Source organism: Asparagus officinalis, chromosome 2 (assembly GCF_001876935.1).
Source record: "Asparagus officinalis chromosome 2, Aspof.V1, whole genome shotgun sequence".
Classification (NCBI taxonomy): domain Eukaryota; kingdom Viridiplantae; phylum Streptophyta; class Magnoliopsida; order Asparagales; family Asparagaceae; genus Asparagus; species Asparagus officinalis.
Window position 1 is genome coordinate 5,069,311 of NC_033795.1, and position 11,721 is coordinate 5,081,031.

The following is an 11,721-nucleotide window of genomic DNA, read 5'->3' on the forward strand; positions in this document are numbered from 1 at the left end:
GTCGAGCAGCGTTTTTCTTGGCTTGTTTCAAAGCCTTAGTATCAGCAACACCGGCGTTGATTGTGCCTATCTCTGTCATAGGCCTTTTACAACCAAGTACACGCTGTGTCGACATAGGCGTGTGATCTTCGGTTTGCAGAGCGAGCTTGAGGCTTTGGCCAAAGGAGAGGACTTTCTTTGGCGTCTCAACAGCAGTTAAGACTTCTTTAGAGCTCTTACAAGCATCTCGCCTAGCCTTAGGGCTGAGCGATCCGGAAGAGAGAGCCTCCTCGTATTTGGCTTGGTCAAATTCCACGACCAAGGTTTCCACGGTTGTTCCAGTGAGGTGAACGTCGGATTGCGCCACCACCTCTTCGTCAGAGAAGCTCGTCCCCAGCGGAGTCGCCATCTTTTGTTTGTGGGAAATTTTGCAAATAAGAAAATAAATGAAAGAACTGTATTTGAATTTTATTCTCTCTAACTGCTTAGAAAAAGAATGATTACAACTCTCTCAACTCTCGATTACAATTTGGATTCCTGGTTACAAAAGAGAAGAGAATGATCTGGATTCTCCCCTTTGTTTAATTCTGGGTTCTTCTTGGTAGCGATGAGATGCCTCCCTCGAATGCTTGCGTCGAGTTTGCTTCTCGTTGACGATCCGAATATCTATACTCACTGGAACAACTGTCTTGGCCGGTTGATAACTCTTGTCGAGTTTTGTGACTCAGAACAAGTAATAAACTCTAATGACAGAGTTGTTCGAACCGAAAATAATTCAGTTGATAAGCCAAATATCGATGGTTTAGAGATCCTCCGTTTGTTGATTTCCCAGACTGTGTAAGGAGTCAATCCTCCTTTTTCTGATTCTGGAAGATTTGATCGAAAGATCCCCCTCCGATTAATGAAAAGAAATCTCTCTTGATCTGATTATCAAAAATACGATCTCCCCCAATCCAAAAAGGAGATCCCTTACTCTGTTGAGTTTGTTGCTATTTATAGGGGGATTAGGGGTGTAACTGCCCCCATAATCCGCGCCTAAATGGGGGTTTAGTTACCCCATTAGTCGGGTGTAACAACCCACTAAAGCCACTCCTCAAATCGTGGGTGAAGAACAGCTTCGAAGTTGTTACGATCACGTTTGAATGAGTCAGAACCTTGACCTGCGTTCTGGCGGTGATTGAGCTGCGTTTGGCAGCGACTGACGGGCTGCGTTGGGCAGTGATGGATGAGTTGCGTCGGCAGCGGTTGATAAGCTGCGTTGGGCAGCGATTGATAAGCTGCGTTGGGCAGCGATGGAGCTGCGTTCGAGCTGTGCTTGGCAGCGATTGGAGCTGCGTTCGATCTGTGCTTGGCAGCGATTGGAGCTGCGTTGGGCAGCGATGGAGCTGCGTTCGAGCTGTGCTTGGCAGCGATTGGAGCTGCGTTCGAGCTGTGCTTGGCAGCGATTGGAGCTGCGTTCTAGCTGTTGATTGTTGTAGTATTTAGATTTCTCTGTCTTTATATATGGACGACACCAATGACCAGTAAAGAAGGTCTTATTCAGGCCATTTGTGACAATTGAGGCATCTCAATAACGCTCTATCAACTGCAGGTCATGATCTCCACTGAGTGTGTCGAATATCATTACACTGCTCATCAGTACCTCTAATGGTTGCTAATATAATATTAGTCATGTTGTTGTCGCAGCCATCAAGATCAATCATCTCACATAAGAAGCTGCATTCGTGTTTATAGCTGTTGAAGCGGCGTAGGTGATTGAATCGGTGTAGTTACGCGGGGAGGACTTCCACGTCTTGGTTTGAAGAGATCGTCGATTTGTAATCCTTTCTGTCAGAGTATTGCTAAAGACTGTCGTTTTGTAATCTTTGCTTTAACTCTTTGACATGTGAAAATCTTCGAATTGTAGCCTTCTGGAAGTCGTCAGATTGTAACTTCCATCATCAGTGTTCGATGGAGAATTAGCTATCCGTTGTGATTTTTAGACAGCCTACAGAACCCCCTCCAAAGTTTTCGAAAGTTCGCGGTTGACTGGGACGAATTTTCGGAATACTTTGGATCCCAAAACTTTGCTGATTAAATGTATTCCATCGTAGACTGAGTAGAGCATCTCAGGGTTTTAGGCAAATTTTGTCGACATCCTCCTTCTTGTTTGATTCATCAACAATGGCTTTAGACTTCAGCTTGTATGAACAGACTTTCATCCCCAGCTTAGTCAGGAGGACAGCTTCGAAAGACTCTTGGACAGGCTTCTTCCTACGGAAACGCCTTGGCTTGGTCTCGGACGTTCTGGTGGAAATTCTCTCGAACACCGAAACTCTCCTTGGGGCTTTAGTGCAGCAGCATTCCGACAGTACCGCCTTGATTATGTTGGCACACGGACAGTGAGATCCTGTGTCTTGAGCGTCTCTCTTTCGAGACTTACCCGCACTCCCGGCTCTATAGTACAACTCATCAGTTGGATAACTGGAGCAACTCATAGAGTGTTGGCATGACTTCCCAGGTATAACACCATCAGACGCTTTATTAGTGTTTTCAAAAGTCGCTCGTTCAAGTCTACGCTTTTGCGAACGTGAAAACTTAACGGGCTCTTGAACTTCGACATGCAATCCAATGCGGTCGGTAACAGGGGCTTTCCCTCTGTTATCTTTCTTGGGGGGATTGGTACGACCCCCACTCTGGTTTGTTGTTTGGGGACCTTTTAACGGTCCCAATCGCTCCTTGACAGGTGCTTTACCTCGGTTCTCCGGTAAGGGACCGAGACGACCTTTCAAAGGAACCTTGGATCTAGAAGGACCCACGTTCTTACCTGACTCCGCCAGAGGTGCGGGGGCAAGGGAAACGGGATCTGGATTTGATGAAGGTTGGACGGCAATTCCGTCCACTTTTGCCTTTGGCGCCGGCTTCGCCTTTGGCACCCACACCCGCTTGTGTTTTGACGGATTATTGACCGTCTCTTCTTTCTGCATCTCTTCCGCTTTCTGCAGAAGGGCTCGGGCATGCGCAAGCAGTGCGCGGCGTTTCTTGATTCGCTCTTCGAGGATTGAACGAGTCCTCTTGACACGAACCCATTCGTTCATTTCTGTCTTGGAGGAGGAGTGGGTCGTTCGCCGTTGTTGCTCTTGGCGCTGTCTGGACTTGAGATCCTCATTGTAGCGGATCCCGTCCATTGATTCTGCGGCCTTGGCCAGTTGTCGCGCAAGGCGCTGACGCCGTCTCTGGCGCGCCCTCTTTGACAAGGTTGGAACACCTTCAGCAGTTGACTTCGCGGCGGAAGGGAGATCTGGATCTGCAACTTCGACCACGTTAAACGCCATTGGAGCGTCGCGGTGAGTAAGTGCAACGACGGCGAGGGGATCTTGGATCTTCGATCCGGAGGGCCCGCGAGCACTCTTGGAAGATGAAGTCTTCCTGCGCCCATTTGGAGAGGCGGATCTGGAGGAGGAGGAAGAGAGGTACTCTTCAAACTTCTGTTGATCGAACACGTATTCGATCTCTTCGTTCACCCGGATCTTAAAGGCCGGTTGCGTCACGATGGCCTCGGCAGCGAGGCCGTTGGCTCCCACTGTGGTCGCCAGTTTGTTTTCATCGAAAGTTGCCTTCATCATTGCTATCGAATCTATTACAACTTTAGTCGTTACAATAAACTCGAATGAAATAAAAAGTTACACACTTCTTGAAAATAAACACAAGATCCGTTCGTACGGTCCTTCATTGCTTGCGTGGGTCTTTAGCCTGGTGACGCCCCCGGACGGTCGATAATCCTTGGACATACCTGGCAATCACAAGACCAACATCGTCGTCCGCGAGGAGATCTAGACTGAAGCGCTATCTCGATCAAAGAACGAGATATTTTGCTCTTCTTAGGATCTACCACAACGGATAATACTAGGAATCCGGGTCGGTGATGTATGATTGACGAAGAAACTCCTCTTGCGTACGTTGAAGTGGGCCCTGATCCTCTTCACTTCCGGCATGGGCTTCGCCAAACCTTTACCAAACCCAGATGCTCAAAAAGATGAGGCCTAAGCTTGTAGTTTATAGGCATGAGGGGATAACGGAGCGGGTTAAAACTGAATCGAAAACCGTCCAAAAACCGGTCTCAAGTGCGAGACAAGCTCCGGGGTGTCTGCGCAACCTGTGCGAGACCAGTCTGTACCCTCTTCAGTATTTTGGCTCTAAGTTCTTCATGTACCGAATCGATCTTGAGATGATTCAAGATGTGTTGGAGATATATAACTCTATAGTAATTCTACATCTTTCCATGGTTTTGAGTTTCTTCAAATTCAAAAGCGAATCATGGCAAACAGCTCAGTAGTTTCGAATGAACCTTTGGGTGTCTCGGCCAGGTCGAGACAGCTTTGGTGTCTCGGCGCTATTTTGGTCATAAACTTCCTCATATGACATCCAAATGATCTTATTCCGGAATTTGATGGAAATCTGCCATAAAGATATTACCAACTTTCCTGTTGTGAATTTCTTCAGATTCAAACGGATCATTGGTGCAACAACAGCTCCACAAGTTCTGAGAACACCTCAGGGTGTCCTCGGCCAAAGTCCGGAGACACCTTTGGGTGTCTCGGCGCTATTTCTAAGTCTCTAACTCCTCATATGACGATCCCAAATCGAGTCTGATTCCAGATTTTTAAGAATGCTGACACAAATATTCTACAACGTTCCTGTTGTTGAATTCTTCTCGAAGATTCAAAACGGATATGGTCAAAATAGCTGCCACAATTCGAGACACATTAGGGTGTCTCGGCCAGTCCGAGACAGCCTTGGGTGGTCTCGGCGCTATTCGTCATACTTTTTTTCATGATGACATCCAAATGATCTGATTCTAGATTTTATGGAAAGCAGACAAAAATATCCACAATTTTCCTATTTTGAGTTTCTTCAGATTCAAAACTTATCATGGTCAAAATAGCTCCACAAGTTCCGAGACACCTCGGATGTCCCAGTTCAGCCTGAGACGTTTCGTTATGCCCGTTTGTTCGTTTTCGCCGTAACTTCTTCATCCGAACTTGGATTTGAACGATTCAAAGTGCGTTGGAAAGCCGACGAGGTGTTCTATAAGATCCAATGATTACATCATCTTTTGAATGAATGAGACACGAAGGGCATTGTTCCTTTTGTAAACATCACGGGGCTCCCGATTAGCCCGTACCTTCGTTATTCCGAAATTCTGTTAGCTCACGTAGTTCGTCGATTCACTTCAAGTGTTCACCGACATCAATCGAACTCCTGTGAACCGGATAGTGATGTTCATCGTCATTCTTTAACACTGAGCTGTTCGTGGAGACCTATAGACAATTTTTGATGCCTACAGATACCCCCTCCAAAGCGTTCCAGACTCGTTTCTTCTATAGAAGAGGCTGGAATACTTTGGATGTGATTGGTCCAGCCTTCAGTCGGCGTAAAGGACCTGTAGTTAGGTTCAACTCTCGGCTCCTTCAATTTTCGGTCTATTCAATGCTTTGACGAATAGCCGAAGTCCTTCCGGCGCTACGTTTATCGCCTGGCCGTCGTCGGAGTCTCGAGTCTACCACCAGTGAGTTGAGTTTGGCTCGTGTTATTGAGTTGACTTTGAACTGACTATCTCTGTCACATTGTGCTGACTTAGGGTTTCAGATCACCGTATCCAGATCTTAAAAAATGAGGCCTAAGGCTTGTATTTATAGGCTTGAGGGGATAACGGAGCGGTTAAAACTGATCGAAAAATTCAGATCTCAAAAAATAAGGGCTTGGGGCTTGTATTTATAGGCTTGAGGGGATAACGGAGCGGTTAAAACTGATCGAAAACCGTCAAAAACACGTCCCAAGTCCGAGACAGCTCGGGGTGTCTCGCACCTGTGCGAGATAGTCTGTACCCTCTTCAGTATTTTGGCTCTAATTCTTTCATCCGAACTCGGATTTGAGTGATTCAAGATGTGTTGGAGAGATAACCAAGAGATCTACATCTTTCATGTTTTGAGTTTCTTCAGGTTCAAAACGAATCATGGTCAAAACAGCTCCACAAGTTCCGAGATACCTTTGGGTGTCTCGGCGCTATTTTGGTCATAACTTCCTCATATGACATCCAAATGATCTTATTCTGGATTTGATGGAAAGCTGACAAAAATATCTACAACTTTCCTGTTTTGAATTTCTTCAGATTCAAAACGGATCATGGTCAAAACAGCTCCACAAGTTCTGAGACACCTCAGGGTGTCTCGGCCAAGTCCGAGACACCTTTGGATGTCTCGGCGCTATGTTGGTCATAACTTCCTCATATGACATCCAAATGATCTGATTCAGGATTTTATGGAAAGCTGACAAAAATATCTACAACTTTCCTGTTTTGAGTTTCTTCAGATTCAAAACGGATCATGCTCAAAATAGCTCCACAAGTTCCGAGACACCTTAGGGTGTCTCGGCCAAGTCCGAGACACCTTTGGGTGTCTCGGCGCTCGGCCAGGTCCGAGACACCTTTGGGTGTCTCGGCGCTATTTTGGTCATAACTTCCTCATATGACATCCAAATGATCTGATTCCAGATTTATGGAAATTTAACAAAAATATCTACAACTTTCCTGTTTTGAGTTTCTTCAGATTCAAAACGGATCATGGTCAAAACAGCTCCACAAGTTCCAAGACACCTCGGGTGTCCCAGTTCAGCCTGAGACGTTTCGTTATGCCCGTTTGTTCGTTTTCGCCGTAACTTCTTCATCCGAACTTGGATTTGAACGATTTAAAGTGCGTTGGAAAGCCGACGAGGTGTTCTATAAGATCCAATGATTAGATTATCTGTTGAATGAATGAGACACGAAGGGCATTGTTCCTTTTGTAAACATCGCGGGGCTCCCGATTAGCCCGTACCTTCGTTATTCCGAAATTCTGTTAGCTCACGTATTTCGTTGATTCACTTCAAGTGTTCACCAACATCAATTGAACTCCTGTGAACCGGATAGTGATGTTCATCGTCATTCTTTAGCACTGAGCTGTTCGTGGAGACCTATAGGCAATTTTTGATGCCTACATTCATCAGAATAAATATTTCCCTAAGTTTCATAATTTTTAGAATTTATTTACTATTTTTAAACACCTTTTGAAAATCAAATTTACTGTTCAAATATGAGCTGTGCACGTTTTTCAGTCGACCGGCTGTTCATATCAGTCGAATGATAAACTGCTCTGCAATTTTAATTTTTATTTACGTTCAGTCGACTGATCTTTATTAGTCGACCGAACAGCCTATCAGTCGACCGATGATGTTCATCAGTCGACCGATAGTGTTCTGGATTTTACCAACGGTCGGCTCATCGGTCGACCGATATCTCTACTAGTCAACTGATAATACTGTAACGACTATTTTCCAGACATCCTAATTTTAAGGGATTTTGTTGGTTTTGAGGATTTTCTTTTGATTTTTTGGTTTCGTTTTGAGAACCTGTAAATACCCCTCAGTCCTCATTTATTGTTTAACCAACCAAAAATAAGAAAATCAAGAGAAACACTTGTGTTTTGTTTTTGAGACTCATAAGCCAAAACTTTCATCTTATTCTCAAGTTCTTAATTTTGGTTTTTTCACTTTCATATCGCACAACCCTTGAGCTTCAAATTATTTATCCCTTAATCCTTACCATAGGATTGTTGTAAGAGAGACCATTTCATCATCTTGTATGGTGTGGAGAGCTTGATATCGAGGAGATCATTGTGTGGAAAGTTTGATCTCGAGGAGATCGTTGTGAAGAAGTTCTGGCTTCCAAACCGGGTTGTGCTAGTTGATTACCGTCGGTAGAGGTGGTCGGGGACGTAGGTCGAGAGGACCGAACCTCGTGAACATATCGGCGCTCAAATTGGCTAACTATCTCTTACTCTCTCTTTTAATTATTGCCATATTACTATATTGTTTCTTGAATTGCATTGAATTTAATTAATTGCACACTATTGTTTGATTACCCTATTCACCCCCCTCCCTCTAGGGTAATTTCATCACCGACCTCAACATAGCTGATCAGCTTCCTATTAGCCAAAACTAAAGTCTCCTATGACTCTGATCAGCTGGGTTTCAGCTTTATTCTTAAAAGTGATAAATTTTTCTTGAGCCTCATCTTTAGTTTTAAGCAAATAAACATAACAATATTTGCTATAGTTATCTATAAAGGTGATAAAATATTTCTTCATGTCTTTGGTCAAAACACCATTAAATTCACAAATATCAGTATGAACTAAATCAAGCAACTCAGAATTCCTATCAACAGATTGAAAAGGTTTTCTTGTTAGTTTAGTTGTTGCATATACTTGACATTTCTTACTATGATCTAAAGAGTGTTTTGGAATCATATTAAGATTCATCATTCTTTTTACAGGATTAAAATTAATAGGACCAAGACGTTTCTGCCAAATATCAGATGACTTTATATTATTGCTAACAGGATAATCAAAAATAGAAATTTTATGAACTTGGACACAGAATATTTTTCAAGATCGAGGTCTTCAGTATTATATTTTCTGTCCAATTCATCCCATAATACCTTTGCAGTGGCCAAAGAAGAACAATAGACATCAACGAGCATGTTGGACAGAACTAACAAAATACATCCTCTCGCTATTTGGTCATTCTCCATCCACTGTGCAATTTTATCCGCACTATTAAATTTGTTTTCATCAAGTTTTGGAAATTCTATTAATATCATAGCTAACAGCCCCTTAGTCGTTAGCCAGATCTTCATATGTTGCTACTAACATTTGAAGAACTGTCAAGTGAACTTTTCAGGCACTCTAGACATGTCCATCTTTGAGGCATATGAACCAACTCCAGAAACAGACAACATAACTTTAATTAATAATAGTTTCTTCAAAATTGTTGGGAAAAAATAAGCATAAAAACAAATCCAAAGCAGTCCATAACAAACCACACAGGAATGACAGAAAAGAGCATAAAGTTAGAACCATCTTATTAAAAAATACTTTAAGTTCGAAATACTTTACAGAAATGCCGAATCGCTCTCTTAATGGAGGACTGACCTTGAAGAAATTATACCCCACCTACGGTAGCGTTGGGTTTGCATAGTACTTTCGAGGATGAGACGGCTGCAGTCTAAAGAAGTGCTCTCTTCTTGTGAACACCTTGACTGCTTCTTCAGATCGCTAGAATCTCAAAAACTAAACAACTTATAGAATTGTTGAGAGAAGAAGAAGAAGAAGAAGAGATTTTGTTTTCTTTTCTATGCTCTTCAAATGATCAGAAGAGGCCCTTTTATAGGGTTCACGAGAGACAAAAAGGTTTGAATTCTAGTTATTTCAACGTTTGTAACGTCTGCAATAAAGCCTATTCAATTCTTGTAACGTTTGTAACGTATGAAATTAACGTTCGTAACGTACGAAACGTTCAGCTGGTTTTAAGTGAGCACATGCAAAACAAGCCCGCTCGCACGTGCTTGTTCGCTTATATACCAACACAAGTGTATAATACTAACATCTTTGTTATACAATAAATAACACGAGGGAAAAGTGAACCTAAGGTGACACCCTAGGCTCCCACCTAAGGACGCGGCCTAAAATCACATCATTTCCTAATTTTTTTTGCGATCCGCTCCGTTGAACTTGATCTACATGTTCTTAAACCCAAACACACCAATTTTGGGGTGAACCTGTCGTGTTTTGACCCTTTATCCACTCGCTGCAATTTTAAACGTTTCGAATGAATAGAACTTTTTGCACAGCTCAACGAATGGTCAAAACAAACCGGGTTCACCCCAAAATTGGTGTGTTTGGGTTTAAGAACGTGTAGATCAAGTTCAATAGAGCGGATCGCAAAAAGAATTTAGGAAATGATGTGATTCTAGGCCGCGTCCTTAGGTGGGAGCCTAGGGTGTCACCTTAGATTCATTTTTCCCATAACACGAGTGTTAATTTAAACCAACTAAATTGCATTTAATTAGCCAATGTGGGACTAAAACTCACATACTACTAATTATACACAATTTAATTTTTCATCTACGGAATCCAATCATTAAATGATATCTTTCCATAAAACCCCTCTAAAATTTATTTATTTTAACAAGTACTTCTCTAAACTTTTAAAATTTACAAATAGGCCTTTCAACCTGTAAGTGATAATCAACTAGCAAGTAGAATGGGAGGGTGCAAGGGTCTGTTATATGTGGATGTCACATGATTGAATCAACACAAATGTCTGTCAATTATATGTATGTAAGGTGGTCTGTTAAGAAAGTTTGAGAGTTCAGGGGGTTTTGTGAAACATCCAATGTTTAGGAGGGATTACTGGGGGAAAAAAGTTCAGGGGGGTCGTTGATAACCCCAAAAGTCAAGAGGCTTTGTGAAATTTACCATGAAATAAACATTGTGAAATTTGAATCCGAGATGTCACAAACATTGTGAAATTTAGTAAGCAAGAGTGGCAATAACGCCACACATATTTGTTAATGCTGCATATCTGATAAGAACTTGCTTTGCAATTAGATTGGAATTAGTTTTGCATCTATTTCTCCTCTTCCAATGTTAATGATTCAGACCTGAAAAACTTGTCTTTTTGAAAGGTAACTCGTCAGATTTAGCTAAGTCGTAAATATGTATTTGATCTTGATAACAGTGCGTGCGGATGGAAAACTGATGTTATATTGTTGGAATATTTGAATTGACTTTTATTTAATTGTTAGCTAGATTTTATTTATGCATCAGTATTTATATATCGTCAATCATGCATAGCATACTGGCTAGCTAGCTTTTAAATTAGTTTTTCATAAATAGCTAAATAGCTTTTGATTTTGATGATAAGTTTTGACTAACACTGGTCCCCTCAATTGAACGCTCCTGGATTCGTCCCTTGAAGTTACCATAATCTATCCTAAGGAGAAATTAATATGTTCGAATATGATGTAAAATCTTTTATGCAATGCAGATGTCCAATATGTGTTTACTTCCACTACCTATTATCATTTGCTGTGATGTTAGTTATTTTCTTTCTTTCATTTGAGGGGTTAGGCTTCATGTGAGTTCTCACAAATAATTGCATCTTTCCATTTTGGAGACTGTTTCGCTAATTTGTGAGTTCTTACAACAATTATATTATTGCATGCTCTAATATTGGATCTTTGGCATGATATAATTCTCTTAATTGACAAAGAAGGTGGGATGTAAAGTCATTGCGATCTTTGGTTGGTTTGAAAAGAAAGAAGTCAATACAATAAGTCAATACATTTTCGAACAAAAGAGTTCGAATCGACAATGGCAAACATCATCCACAATTCAACATTACTAGATGAATTTGGAATTCACGAAAACGTCAAACAAGATCTTCTTAATAAAAGCTGGAGATCCTATAGTTCCAAGATTATCTCAAAAAGACGTTACAAATTGGTTCACCTGCATCTTATGATGTAATTAATGGAAAAAAATTTCCTTGCAAATACTTTGAGATAAAAATTACTTGCAGGATTTGTGGTTAGCGTGTGCAATTTTCGCTTGTAGGAGGTGATGTTATGACTCAAGTAGATCTTGGTAAAATCTGTCTTGTATAAGAAAGACATACCCCCAGTCCATCCAAGTGTGCTGTTATGATAGAGCATTCACATCACACAAATAATAACCCTTCTTCATGCGCAAATAAACTGAAACTAATAATCGTAAATGACGTCAGTCTGACGTTACTTAACATTAATATTGCATACGTTTAAAGGAGAGAGAGAGAGAGAGAGAGAGAGAGAGAGAGAGAGAGAGAGAGAGAGAGAGAGAGAGAGAG